This window comes from Anser brachyrhynchus (genome assembly GCF_964034855.1).
Source record: "Anser brachyrhynchus genome assembly, chromosome: 6".
NCBI lineage: Eukaryota > Metazoa > Chordata > Aves > Anseriformes > Anatidae > Anser > Anser brachyrhynchus.
The window spans coordinates 38,055,244-38,070,384 of NC_137700.1; the positions used below are offsets into that span (position 1 = coordinate 38,055,244).

General features: G+C 46.8%; 1 long non-coding RNA gene across 12 annotated transcripts in view; it reads right to left on the minus strand.

Moving 5' to 3' along the window:
* Window positions 1–15,141, minus strand: part of LOC308197570 — a 49,988-nt gene that overhangs the window by 13,577 nt on the left and 21,270 nt on the right. For 7 of the 12 annotated variants that reach the window (XR_013953093.1, XR_013953094.1, XR_013953095.1 and 4 more), the window contains 2 exons: window positions 12,162–12,402; window positions 8,749–8,834 (listed from right to left, as the gene is read on the minus strand). This is a non-coding gene — a long non-coding RNA (uncharacterized lncRNA). Of the gene's footprint in view, window positions 1–8,748; window positions 8,835–12,161; window positions 12,403–12,651; window positions 14,207–14,503; window positions 14,563–15,141 lie in introns of those variants that run through there. The other 5 variants (XR_013953098.1, XR_013953099.1, XR_013953101.1 and 2 more) reach the window with 2 other exon arrangements.

The following is a 15,141-nucleotide window of genomic DNA, read 5'->3' on the forward strand; positions in this document are numbered from 1 at the left end:
AAAAAGTGGCCTGTGCCTTCACGATGCAGGTGCTTTGAGTTTGGTGGTCAAGGTTAAAGATCCAGTCACTGCGTCCAACCTGAGTCTGCTTTGTCACAGCCACAGGTGTCCACAGCCACAGCCAACAGGGTGTCTGACCAAGAACCTGAAAAATCAATGCATGAGAGAGCCCTCTTGCCAAATCTAACCCGAGGCTTCCATGTGTTGTCAGCTGTGAACTGGGTAGCACATTTGTCCCTCTGGATAAGCTCTCACCATCCTGCACCATGTCCATGTCACAGTGGCCAGCCCCACGTCTCCAGCCTGGCCCACGGGGCCAAAGCAGCCGCAGTGATGCTGCTCCTATTTGTGCCGCCTGCTTCTGCCCCTGCCCACTCGCTTCCTAAAACTGCCTGCGGGTTGCTCAAACCCTCAAGGGAACAGTTTTGTTTCTTCACCCAACCCTGTCACGATCAATTGTTCCCACCACTTTGCGATTTCTGCGGACCGCGTGCCAGTTTTATTTCCAAGAATGCAGCAGCACCAACATTTTTCAATTATTCAGATAGGTTTTTAGCTTGTCATCGTCTTCATCTCGCTGGGAGGAATTGCGCCCGCCTGCCCTACCTCGGCTCTCGCCGGCGCTGATGTGATGACATTGGCTCCGCAGAGGTCGCTTCCCCTTCCAGCAGGAAGGGGAGCAGGATCCGGCCTTCGCACGCCGCCCCTCCTGCCATGTGCAGCGGCGCGGCCTCTCTCGCTGCATCTGGTTTCAAAACAAACCCTCTACAACAGACAAATATGTTAAACCTTTGAAAGCCTCATTTCCAGGTTTCAACAACATTCTCTTCAGAAGCGAGCACTTAATGGAGTTCATTTAAGGTTGTTGAAGCCACAACTTGCTGTCAGCACTATTTACCACTTCAGTGACTCGGCTAGAGCCTCAGCTGCTGTGAGCCAGTGCAGCGCTAATAAAGGAGCCCTCCTGATTTACACCAGCTGAAAATCCGGCCCAGCCTCTGCCAGGCCGACAGCCGCTGCCTCCCAGTAGCGGCTTGTGCACGCACTCGCTGCAGACAGCACTTAAAGCCGTTTTTCTTCTGACACCCCTGCCTGTGCCCTATTTTTAATGTCGGAGCAGCGCGGCGGGTGCTCCAGCATGGAGCCTGGTGGGCACCAGGACTCGCTCTGACGGCCCCGGCCCTGGCGTGGGCCCTGGAGGTTGTTTTAGGACCCCATTCAGGATGTTTCCTTCTCAGTCCCGGCTTCTTCTCGGGCTCTGATGGAGTCAGATCTCACCTCGCAGCAGGTCCCATCTCCTTGCTCCTTCCTGACGGGGGAGAGGAGAGGGACCTTCCTCTTCCCAACCATCATGTTATAATTCGCTGTGCTTTTCCCTGGCAGAGAAGCTCAGTTCCTCTGCAGCCATGGGGCTTTTAACTCCTTGTTTCTGTCATTTCTACCCCTGCTCCTTTCTGACTTCTCTAAACCCCGCTCCCACAGACCCAAGTCAAAGAGCTCCAAACCTCCCCGAAGCTGTCCATCCCTTCCAGTTATACAGATCAAAATTATTGATGTTTTTGACTTCAAGCACTAATGTCGTCTCCAGAGCCTGTAGGAAAGGAGCTGCCAGCTCCCCCAGCCAAAGCCCCCAAGTGGCATCTGGTCCATCTGCTCCATGGCAAACTGGCAGCACAACAATGACTTCCAGTAAGCTGAGAAGCGGCTGGTTTTAGCGAACGAAACCGCTGCGCCTTCTGTCTTTTATTTCGATAGTAAATTTAATTTTATTATCTTTCCCCCAGTTTGCCGCAGGATTGTGCCGAGAGCCGTCACGACGGAGTTGCAGCACGGGAGGTTTTGACCCTCCCCGCTACTGGACTGATAAAATGCAGCTTGCAGCTCCTGCAGGAGCCTGGCTTTAACAACAGGCAGGGACCGCTCGCAGCGAGACCCAGCCGCCCTGTTTTGGGAGCTGCCCACAGCACCCTGACACGCACAGCAGCCATCAAACGTAGGGCGGGGAGCTGCAGCGGGTCCCAAAATTGAGGAGGGGGCACTGGGAGCTTGGGCAGGTCGGACTGGTGGCCCCGCGAGGTGTCGGGAGCTGCTCTTCTCACCCTTGCTGGGATCTGGGAACTTGCCGGGGATCTATGACCATTTCTACCATACTTTAAGGATATTTTCCTCAAAAATAGATTTTGCTTTAATTACAAAAATCTGAGGCGTTCTCCTTATGCATGCTTTCAGCAGCTGGAGTGTTAAGAAAAGCACTGCGTGCATCATGAAGAAATTGTGAGAGCTGACAAGATATCTCATTTAAGAGAGAGCGGTTCCTACCAGAACGTTTGTGATTTCCGAATGTAACCGTAATGTACAGATCTCACATTTTTGTGCCCTTATGAGCTAACTTTAAAGGGCATATCAGGATATTGTGCTCCGGCACTGTTTGTTAATAGTTTCCTGTCTCCCTCAAGGAAAAAATTGAATATTTCTCCTCTGAGCTTTCGCACAACCTTCTGCCAAGTCAAAGCAGAAAGGAAAAACTGTGTGCAATATTTTATTAGGCCAAATGTCGATTTGTTTTTCTGAAATCTTTACCAATCTTTCTGGCATCTAATATTCAACCAGATAGAAAAAAAAAAAAAAAGAAAAAAAAAAGGAAAGAAAGAAAGAAAAAAGCCAAAACAATAGGGCTTTCATTTCATGTGGCAGTGCCGGGAACATCCACCAGGCCGTGATACACAGAGCCACGTTTCTTTCCTGCCTAGGAAAGGGGCAATTAAACGTGCTGGAGAAGGTGGAGAGCAGCTGGGCACAAAGGAAAGGGATGGAATCACTTTGGTTTTGTGAGCCTTTTTAATCAGATTTCATTAATCTCCGCCAAGCCTGGCTACAGACAGCGTACCTCCCATTTTGCCAGGCCTTGGCCTTGCCCACAAACGACAGGCTTTTTCCACATGTACAAAAGGCTTTGGTTTCCACTCCGCTCGGAAGGCTGACCGCAGCTCCAGCTCGATGTGGTGCTGCTGTGAGCCCTCGGAGCCCTGCACCACTTATGAGCAATATTCCCAAGTGTTTGAGGAAAGAGAACTAGATTTTAATCCGGATTTGCTGTTTACAGGGACAGCTCTGTACCCGCAATCATACCCACAAACACCTATCAGCAGGATGTGTGCCATATTGAGAGTAGGTCCAGCAAAGATCAGGCTATCAGCCATGAATCCAATTGACTTCTGTGAGCTGGAACTCGTGTTGCCAGTCGCACCATTTATAAGCACCAAAAGGAGCCCACGTTTTACTTAAAATGCCATTACCCCAACAGCTTGGTGTGCTAGCATCTTCTGGGTTCACTTCTGCCCCCCTGGTATTACAGAGGGAATCAGTTTTGAAATCTTAGCCCATGTCAGGGATGTGTCTGAGAAACACAACACGCCCCGTTATTAGATCGTGAGCATCACATTTTTATTTTTTTTTTTTTTTAACATTTGTGACATGTCCAGAAGAGTAGATTCTCCCAAATGCCCTATTGCCAGCAGGCTGTTGGCATCCAATGATCTGAAAATATTCTCCCTTTACCTACCAAATGCCACTGCTGTCTCCCTGTGTCTTTCTCCTGAGTCTTTTTGCAGGGCTGTACAAGCAGGAACTCATCAGAGAGGCAGCCAGAGGTACTTGGAAGTCAGAGATTCACCCAGGGCTGCAGAGTAGGTCAGCAGAAAGCCCACATGCTGGCTTGAAAGCTCCTTCAACATATTTATTTTCATCATATAGTATACTAATGGTTATTCAGGCAGAAATTTGAGTGTTAATATGCATCCAATTAATTTGAGAGCAATCATTCCCTCAACTAACGAAGTTGGCTTGATGATGTTGAAGGATTCCTAAGTCCGACAGTCAGCATCTACGAACCTGTGAAGCCCCTGTAGGTGCCTCTCCTGCCTCCTGCCCATTTAAGTGGCAGCCAGGGCAAGGTCCCTGCTGACTTTGTCTCTACCAAAAGCCCAGCTGATGCTCTGCAGCTCCACGCTGTTAGGTCTTCCCAAATTCCTTGGGAAGCACAGGGCAGCAGTGGGATACAGCTGCCAAACCAAAACCACTGGGGCGTTTCCCTTCCCACGCGTTCCCAGTCCTCCCCCTGCTGCAGCACTGCCCCCCTCCAAGTTCAGCAGAACAGCACGATTTGGGACTTTTTCCTACGAGTGACCCACGGGGCCAAACCTCATTGGAGAAGGAAGGTTTTCAGAGCACTAGAAGGAACAGGCATCACTGACGCCGCGAGTAATAACTCACAACTTTCCCTTTGAAGTATGGCAAAAATGTGTCCAAATGGCAAGATGCTCCTTCTCCTGGTGCTCTACCCTTCCGAAAAGGTTTTGCTTAACAGCGCAACAACTTTCAACAAGGAGCTCTATGCCCACCTCAGATCTTTTCCATCTGGTGTGGTCTGTGCAAGATCCATTAATATTTTAACCTTCTTGATGGTTAGCTCACTGAAGCTATTTGCTAGGATAAAAGAAAAAGGTGAGATTTTGTTTTCCCCTCTTGGCATCTGAACACTCTTCTGTTTTTCAGAAATAATCCCATTTACAGCAGATGTATTTCTAAGGAGCTTCCGTATGTTACACATAGCCAAAAAATTAGCTACAGGAAAAAAAAAAAACTGTCTTGAAAGTGTTTTTCAGCAGAAGTATATTATTTTTATTGAACTCAAAAAATACCTGCTTTCTTCTATGTGTTTTTGAAAAGAAAAAAAGAAATCAGTTTGGGGGAAAAATCAGTTTCAGCTCAAATCTTTTTGCTTTCTTCTAAAAAATTTCTGAATTTGGCCAAAAGAAATATATATATTTTAACAGAATGTCAGCAAACTCTCCTGTACATGGATAAGCAATAAAAGGATGGCACATGGCCCAAGCAGTATGCAATCTAAGTGATCTTCGGGCATATTTGAAGCCTCAGCTACCACAGAAGTTGATTCATGCTCCCTTTTATCTTTTTTATTGTATTTTATTTTTTGTGCCTTCAGCCAGAATCTGGAGAATTACTGCAGATGACTCAGGGCGGAGGAAGGAAAGGTAAGGCTTACTGGGCTCTGGCAGTTGCCTCCATCCAAGAAGAGCTTTTTTGGGATGCCCCAATTGCAGCAGGAGATCAAACCCAAGCAGGCAGGGGATGGCGCCGAGCCCCGGAGTCCTCCTGCTCCCAAGGCTGGCGTGCCGGCTTGTGGTTTTCCTTCTGCCTGCTGCAGAGACGCCGGGCTTGGATGCAAGTTCAGAACTTAAACCTCCCCGGGACCTGGAAACACGAGGATCCTGTGTCTGGGTCGAGCCCTGTTTAAAATCCACTGTCATTGCCTTCGGTAAATGGTGCTCGGTGCATGTTTTACAAACCACAGGGAGCCACGCAGCTACCCGCTGCCTTTCACTGGAGACTCCCACACCGTTGCAGAAACAAGTAACTGAGTTTTACAACAGCTTTGTACTCCAGCTTTTCTGGATGGTAGGGAGCTGACATCAAAGTGACTTCCCCATTGCTGCACAGCAAAACTGCACAAGTTTAGGGACAGGCCATAGGGGTTCTGATTCCAGCTCTATTTTCAAAAGCAGAACTTGGTATTTCTCCACTCCTTTCTGGCAATTCACCCAAGGTTCCCATCACTGCTGGCCAGAGATAGGAACGATCATTCACACCGCTTATTATTCTCTTTAAAATGAATGCATGAAATCCCCAAACTTGAGAGATCAGACGAGATGCTGTGTGAGGGGAACGAGGAGAGCTCTTTAAGGAGCGACGGGTTCAAGCACACACCGAAATCAGCGGATGCAGATGCTACACCCGTTGAGAGCAGTAAATCCACAGATGCTGCTCCTTGCCTGGGGTATCCCTTCTGCAATCAGCTCCGGGGCTTCCCCGAGGCATCCCTGGCCCGGCGCAGGGGGCTGGTGCTGCAGAGCCGGGGCAGCGAGGGGAGCGCTGGCGGGATGCCATGCAGGGTGAGAGGAGCAAAGCCCAGCCTGTTCACAGCTAAGTTATTGCTGCTGCTCGGGTGGTGCTCTGAATTTCTTCCCTGCCGTGGTGGGATGAGGTCCCAGGCTAAATACTTATTAGTGATGCTTACTAATCAATAACAACATCAGCCCAAGTGGAAAATCTCAGGTCCCACACTCGCAGCTCACAGCCGAGCTGCTCACTTCCCAAACCTCCTTCTAAAATTAGAAACAAACAGGCCCCTTCTAAAAGCAATAAACAGCACTTTAATTGGACTAAAACCCATAAATCTGTCAGCAGCTAGTTACTCTGACTCCATTGTGTGACCAGCGCCTTTGAATCCCCTCCTGCGCCTTGCACCGCGCGTGGCGCTGGGATCCAGAGTCAGCAGAGGCACGGTGCGATGGGACCCGGCAGCATGGGGTGGGCACAGGGGTGCTCCCCGGCTGGGTGCCATCACCCACAGGGTGCGAGGGAGATGCTCGTGCTGCAGGCAGCCGTCTCTGTGTGTCCCGTGAGTACAGCGCCATGAACTGGTGGGTTACACCCTGCAGGTACCTCTCAGATCAGGGACCCATTAAATGTGCATTAAAATGCATTTTGCTTAGCAAAAACAGCACGTTTTCATCTATATTTTTTTTTGTGTCGCCAGTGTTTTAAAGCAAATCCCACTTGACTTGGAAAGATTCCAAGTATGAGCATCGTGATGCAGGAGTTCCCGTCCAGCGAACAGGTACCGATGCTGCGGCCACATCTCCCCTAGAAAGAGCCTGCCCATAGGAAAATAAATACAGCAGCTGCTATTTCAGACTCACCTGCCATCTTGGAGGGGAAAGTGGGACGGCAGCCTTGTGGCAAAGGGCAGCACCTGGAACTTTAACATTTTCTCCCATTCAGGAGGAATTCATGCCCTGATCCCTAGCAGGGAACATGTGATGGGCAGAGCCCCCAGGCTGCCCCTGAGGTCGGGGTGCAGTACTCCTGTGGCCTCCTGGGGCCTGAATGCCCTTCCTGTATCACCCAACAGAAACAAAACTGCACCAGAGACAAAACCAGCCCTATGGTCAGCAGGTGCAGAATGAGGATAGGACACACCAGTGACCGTGTTTCTTCCAGCCCCCTCCAGTAAGACTGGTTTCAGGGTGAGAAATTAAAATCTCTCTTTAAAAAGGGGCTGGAAGGGAGGGGGAGAAGGAGCTATTTTTAGCACCACCTTGAGAACAAATCACAAAAACTTGTAGAGAGGTATTATTAGGTAAAAAGCACAAGATGCTCACATTGCAAGAACAGGGTGTTTCCCTGGTGAGGGGCACATGAACATTGTATGGGCAGAGTTCCTAAAAATGTAGGAATAATTCCCAGTCTCAGAGGACCTGCAGAGTGTCTGTGACTGTGTGTCATTGCGTGGGACACCTTTGTTCATCATGATGGCAATGTTCTTAGACACATCTTCTACTGCAGTGGCTGGGGCTTACAGGGAGCTTGACACCAGCATCATCACCACCTCGAGCTGGGAATTACTGGTGGGTTGGGAAACAGGTGAATGGTGGCCAATATCACCCAGTGTCACACTCCTGATACCCAAAATACCAAAGCCAGAGGCCCAGCAGCAGTGAAGACAGATCCGTGTCTTCCTTGTCTTGTTCCCTCTCCATGTGGCTCCTTTAAGGATTCGAAGGTTTCTTGTCCTCAGCAGCAGAGGGCATGCCCTTGTCCCAAATAAATTCACATAAAGAGAAGATGGCAAAAGAGAGCTGACACAGCACGAACTGCTTAGTGCCACCTAGCCTTCCTCTCATAAATAGGAAGAAACAGCCTTACATACACATTCACAATACGTATGGATACACACAGGCACTCACTAAGTGTATATAATGCCATCTCCCATAAGAAGAAAATGCTGGCAGCCTTTCAGCAAGCTATCCTCAACTGCTAGGAACAAGCACACGCTGCCTTCCTGGAGGTGTGTGGCACTCTGTGAATTCATTCAGCCCCTTCCAGTGGAGTGATTGCTCTTAAAGTCCCTCAGATGCCTTTATACCTGGATAAAATATTATTACACACTGAGTGTAGGGAAGAATGGTAAATCCCACTGCTGTAACAGCTGCACTGGTGTTAGCTCTAGAAACCATGAACTGGCTACTTAAAAGCTAGAGTCTAGCTTAAATAATCTTAAGATTTAAAAATAAATTGTATATCCAAGACTTTGTTCATTTTGGTTCTGATTTTAGACTCACTCACATCTGCAAGTATTTTCACTATTTTTCTTGCCTCTGACGATTAGTGCAGTTTCCAAACGCTCAGAGTTTCCTAAGTACCAAACAGAGGATAATCCTGTTGCTCCCTTACACCCCCAGCTCTCAGAGCTTTATAAAGAAAATCCAGTACCCATCCCAGGAGACCTGGGATGAAATACTGACCCCGCAACGTTGCAGGTTTCTTCTTTTCTCCCCTACCCTGGGCTCCGTCTGCAGGAACTCGCGCGGGGGACACAGGCTGCGGGTGATGGGGAGAAGCGGCCAGGGCCACTGCCATGTGTGTGCATCAGATATTCAGGCTCCAAAACACGAAGGTGAAGGGAGGGGGAAACGAACCCTTCCGACAGGGAGACATCATCGTACGAGCTCCAGAACACCCGAAATAATAGCAGTAGCTGCAGACCCCCGCTACCGTTTGCACTTTGCTCACTTTTTATTGCTTTAGTTCTCAGTAGAGGGAAGTCCTGAAAGAAAAAATAGTAATATTTCACTACGTGGTGCCGAGTATTTTAATCTGAAATACCTTAGGTTGGGGCTGCTGTGCAGTGCAGGAGGGAACAACCTTTCTTCTGCTCCCCCACGAAGCTGGTCCCCAAGTGCAGCCATGCTCTAGAAAGAAAAATAGTAATAAATTTCAGCAGCGTGCCTGTGAAAACAGCTGATTCTCTGGACCATTAAAATACTCTGTATTTATAAACAAAATGGGGTTTTAGTATTTCTTCTCCTATAAAAACACACTGGAACATTTCACCACAGTTTTCTTTCACTTTAATTAGCAAGAAAAGAGGGGGGAATGCCAGAGAGCAATTATAGAAAATATATACTGTGCTGATTAGGGATCTCTTTTCTGTAGCATGGAGAAGGCAGCTTAAAGTTCACGGTAAATCTCTCCCCCTCTAATGAGATATGCCTTATCCAACCCAGCGAGATACAATTAACTCGGGAAAGAATGCAGCGGCTTTCTCAGGGAAAAAAAAATAAATAAAATTGGCGAGGGAGAGGAAGAATTCATGCCAAAAGGTGAAGAGCAAGGATCCTGCATACTCTGGGGCTCATCCTGGTCAACTCCAGAGCCCGAAATGAGCTCACGGCCTACCCGGGATGGCCCCTGGCTCCAAGCCCTTGTGGGATCCCACCATGGAGCAGCTCTCCTTCCCTTCTGCACGGGCTGCACTCGCTCGCCTTCCCATGAGGTTTTTCCTTTATTTATTTATTTACTATGCCTCCTTTTGTCCCGTGCCACTCGTTACGACTTGGGTTAGCGGAGGCAGGACATCTCCCCAGCCGGGCGTGCGGGGCAGCCGGCGGGGCTGTGCCGGGGCGGGGGCAGCGGGCCCCCCACGCCCCTCCTCGGCCCGGAGCGGGGTCAGGGGGAAAACACCCGGAACATAAATTGGACACAGCAGGGCAGATGTAGACCGAACAGGAAGCGCTGGCCCTAGGCGAAATGAAACAGCTGTTGCCATTGTTCTGCGTTTGCAAACTCCGCACGGCTCGGGCTGCGGGAGCAGCTGGTAGCAATTACCGCACATGAAAAGAAGGGCACAGGATTAGGCAAGTGACGAAAAAGCGAGGGGACCGCTAGATTTATCACTGGCGGGGCGAGGCAGCCCCTGCCCTTGCCCCTGCCCCTGGCCCGCGGGCGGGGGTCACAGCGCTGGGAGCCGCGGGAGTGGATCCAGTCGTGGGGATCTGCCCTGGGATCCCCCGGGATCCCATCTCTGCTGTGCCTCATCCCCTTCCCTCGGCTCTCACCGAGAGCGTGGAGGAGCTGGGCAAAGCCCACGGACAAATTTCATCTCCTCCTCTCTTTGTGCAAGCAGGAAAAAAAAATAAAAAAACAAGCAGACACGTCACGAGCTTTGCATTCCTTGAGAAATTTCTTCAGCTCTTCCATATTATCAGCGTTGTAAAATAAATAATAAATAAAAAAATGAAAATCCCTCGCAGCTTTCTTTTTGCAAGGAGTGACGAGCATAAGAAAGGTTAGTCAGAAGGTAAAGCATGTGTTTGCCATCTTAGCTCCTGATATGGAAACCATATGCTTAAATACACCACCAAACATACTCAATATAACACTCTTTTTTATTAAAGGTGGTTTTATAAAAGCTATCCACCTTCCATCCACTCGTGACTCCCAAAGAGGTCACATATTCCTCATTGCAACTATCAATACGTATTTGGGGTAAATTAAACTCCAAATAGACTGTTTCTGATTATTATTGCAAAGGGAGCAAGAGGCCATTTTATTTTCCCTCACTGATAAATTAAAAGAACTGTAATGGGTGATTTCTGCAACCTGTAAAAGGGCAAAACCATCTGTAACTCATTTAGTGTCACTTTAAAGAAAATTTATTTGATTAATTCAGGCAGAGCATAGAAAGAATATAGATTTTTTAAAAAAACTCTCCTGTTCAAGAGGAAAAAACAGCAGCAGAAGAAAATCCTGACCCAAAATAAACATTTATGGGAGTGAAAAAATGCTTAATGTGTTATTGGGAATGCAGAGGCTGCTGCCTTGCCCCTGAGTTAGAGGATTTTTGCCCTGCCAACCAAGAGACGCCAACACGAGGTGGTTGTAACAGTGCCCGTGTCACGGAAGGAGGAATAGGACAGAAATGTGGAAAAATGCAGAACCGAGGTTTGGGCTGCTTCCTTGCTCTTCTCTTTTGGAGCCAACCAGCAATCCCACCAGACAGACACTTGCAAAGATGTGCACAAGATTATGTCCTTCATGTTATGCAGCCAGGAACTGCACCCTTTTGTCAAACAGGCTGTTATTTAGTGCAGCACCTGAAAAGACCTGTGATAAAGAGGAGTGGAGAGAAAGAAGTGGGAGAAAGGATGGCAATTTTCCATCCTCCAAACCCGAGTTGATGGTAGCAACCCAAACTTCACCACCTTTGTCTGGCCTGACAAGCAGGAAGCAGAGAAAAGATCAAAAGAGAGTGGAAATCAAAAGGCTTCAGATATTGAAATTCTTCTGTTTTGCCACAGGCTGTCACCCTAGCTCCACGCATCGCTCAGCCAGCCAGGAATACTCCGTGGAAAGCAAGGGAAGAGAAACAGCTCCAGAAGTTCAGAAGTTTGCTCCTCCTGAAATTTCATTGGCCTGCAGGTTACCCACAGTCTCAACTCCCCTGCTGACAATTTGGAGAATAATATTAAATGGTAACTATAATATATACTAATGGATTAATCTTTATAAGTCATGCCAAGTTCTGTGGGGCCGGGGCTTGGCAGAAGTGGTCTGCCTCAGATGTGGAATATCTAATGACGTCTTTACTGTTGCAGGATTTGCACGTGGCAGCCGGAGATGTCATTTGCACTCTGACACAGGCTAAGTCACTTACAGCTATTGATCCCATCAGAGGCTCGCACCGGGCCAGCCTGAGCCCTGGCCAAACCTTGCTTAAATCAAAAGCCGAACTTGCCTTGCTGTCTCTGGGCTGCTCGCCCCAGGAGGAGGCAGGAGGCAGGCAGAGCTCCAGCCTGCTCAGCTGGAAAGTAAAGCTCCGGGGCTGATCTACTGGAATCGTGAAGGATTCTTTCATTGACTTCAGTGAGCCATACACCTTAGCAAACCTGGTGCTCGGCGGGGTTATTTGCACGTGGTGACCCCGTACTGACCCTCGTTCCTCTCTTCTGGGTTATCCTAAAGTCACCCATTTTATTATTATTATTATTATTATTATTATTATTATTATTATTATTATTATTATTTGTAAAGGTTGAAGTCCAAGGCCTCTGCTCAGCTCTCAGATCCACAGGGAGGCGTGTTACAGTGACCCCCCCTGCAATTACTGCAGACCCCCTGCGATCGATGGCCATTACATGCCTATACTGCTCCAAGGATCTAGGACCGATGGAGTCAGGTACCTTTGAAGTTCTAGATTTTCCTTACAAGCTGTGACTCATCCAGTTGCACTTACTCACCACTAACATCAGCTCTGGTGCGATCCCATGGGAAGCTCTCCGTCACGCCGGGACTGACACACCATCGAGCACGTGCCTCTTCTTCCCCTGCTGAATTCCTCATGAATCGGTAGAACTGCAAGCCTACAGATAGCCTTGTGGCTCACTCCCCTTTGAAGATCTTAAACAAAATCACCCTCTCCAGGAGAAGGAAAGTGCTGGTTTCTTAACTTGCAGTGGAAAACACAGATGGACCTTCACACTGTAAAGAAGAAGAGCAGAAAAAGTGTAAATTTTGGTAGGGCATTTTCGGAATAAAGCAGTGAGAAATTCTGGAATGCAATAATGCCATGTTTACTGAGAAAATGGCAGAAACCTGAGAAATCCTCATTGGGATATTTTATTGTTGAAGACCTATTTTGTTAAGATACTTCCCATAAAATATGTTGGTTTTCCTGGTTAACCAGTAGCTGTGCCTAGTTTACAAGCAATTAGAGCCACCCTAACTTACCCTGCTAAGGTCAAATCTTCTCCACAGAGTTCTGACCTTACTGCAATTCCTGCAGGGAAAGATTGGTACTGCTTGTGTTCTCTACACCAGATATAAAGAGAAAACACTTTTCTTAGTGCTCAGCTAATTAGGCTTTTCCAAAGCACCATCAGAGTTGTTGTGCTATTGCAGCACGCCACACACGGGGAAGCCTCCTGGCTCATTTTTGCCCAGAGTGAGTGCCTCTCCAGTGGAAGATTATTGATTTCTGAACTGACATAGTGACATGGTGCCTCGAGAAACTGTTTTCCTTTTTCCTTCCTCTTCTCCTCTCTCTCTCTCTCCCCTTTTCTATTTGCTTTATTTTGTTTTGTGCTATGTGAGCCTTTAGTCAAATATCCCACATACACACTCATCACTTGGAAGGCTTTAAGCACAATCCATGGGCAAGTCTGGGCACTGCATTAATATCTCTTGTTGTCTCTCTGTAGATTATCCTCTGTTACTGTAATTCGTAAATACAGCCCTTTGTGTACATGCCTCCATTGTGAAAATGCAATATCATTACTAATTAAACAGGGTTTTAATAAGTTGGCTGATAGCTCCCCACAGCATCTAGGAATTAACCTCACCTGGGAGCAAGCTGCTGGTTGAGGCTAAAGAGAAGCTTAGATAAAGGCGGGGAAAGGAAAAGACATCAAAGTGCTAGTCACCACCAAAACCTCATCCTCCACAAATTCTAGGTGTGGAAATGTTTCTCAGCCATAGGGATCCTCCCTCCGTGGATTTCCAAATAACTATAATCATCAGAATTCCCTCTTTCACCTCCCCCTGGCCTGATTATCTCATCTTTCTCATTTGAACTTGCTTGCTATGAGCAATACATTTATGGCTTCCACGCTTTGTTACCTTGATCCCCCAAATGCTTAATTTGGTTCAGATGGTGATAATTCAGCAACGCAGAGCTTAGGGACAGTGTTGTCCTTGTGGTCTGCTTTCACCATCGAACAAGGTTCTGTCCCTCATCTCCATACTTGTTTCATGTATCCAGCTTCCTCAGAGGCTGTGGGTCAGTACTGGTGTAAGCAGAGGACAGAGTTTTCTTGGTAGCTGACTGGTGCTTAGGATTCACGTTGGCTTTGGAAATCTAATATTCTGCAGTCTCCAGCTATTTTTCCCACAATTAAATACACTTCTTAACAAAAGGCACAGAATAAACAGCAACAAAAAAAAAATCACAACCCAAATTAGGCGCTCTCTGAGCAGACACGTCAAAATCCAGATACCAAAATCACTAATCCTTCTGGCTATAACTTTTAGGATGTTGACAGAGCCTATACGCTGAGATAAAGACTACAGTATGGATATACAGCTGAGATAAGGAGATGATTTAATTCTGAAGCAGACAGGAAGGCTACATTTCAAGGGCTACAGAGGGAATTCACCTCTCCCTGAACATATCACTCCTGAATACTAGTAACGCACCTTGATTCTTTGTTCTTGCTCCTTTTATTTTTTTTTTCCTTTTCTGTCCACACTTCTTAATAATATGTTTGGAAACTTATTAAACTTACAAATCAAGACTCCGGGTTAAAGGCAACCCTATCTAAACATCTTAACATCTATAAAAAGATTATCATTAAACAACTTGTAGAGAAATTCTGAACCAGTGCAGAATCTGGGAAGAAAAAAAAAAGTGCAGAAAAAATAGCTAATGTGTCTACTTTTTAATTAAATGTAAATATAATTTGTAAGGCTTACGGGTTTTAAACAGAGAAAATTTACTCTGCATAATTTCCTTTCTGGTTAACCTTATAGGCAGAAGTGGAAGTAGGGTTATTCATAAGACTTCTGTAGCTATTAAGCTAGTTACCTCCTTTGGATCCACTGTTACAGATGACTTCAACACATCCAAGATTTCAATCGAGGTTCCTAATTTACAATGACAATATAGAGGTTTTAAGCATTAAAATGAACATTGCTAAATGCCCTAGTTTACAGCTTGTTTGGGATGTCAGCAGATTTTTCATCTTTATTACTGCAGACAGATAGCAAGGCTCTTATCTGCACATACCTCATCGGAATGGCTCAAACATACAAAAGTGAATTCTTGGTTATTTTAATGTGACAAGTAAATATAAACCAGTTACAAATACAAAGGCAGGATAAATACGCCTGACAATATGGCCATGCCTAAATTACTGCCAGCTTAGTATTAAAAGTTCTGTAGTGGTTTCTGGTTCAAAGAGTCCCATAAAAAATCAGAGTTAATTTAAAACTTAGCCAACCATGGGAATATTTCTCATCCACACAATACAGACTTCTCTTGTGCAGGTCTGTTTATATATTTCAACTCTGGAGCAGTTTTCCATTTCAGTTCAGGAAAGTACTCATATTCAGTCCAGAAAAGTAATTAAGCACATGCTTCACTATGTGCATTAGTTAGGCACGTGCCCATAACTTGTCATTTCACCTGTTGCACCTTTTTGAGCCAGTTATTTCATTATTTGC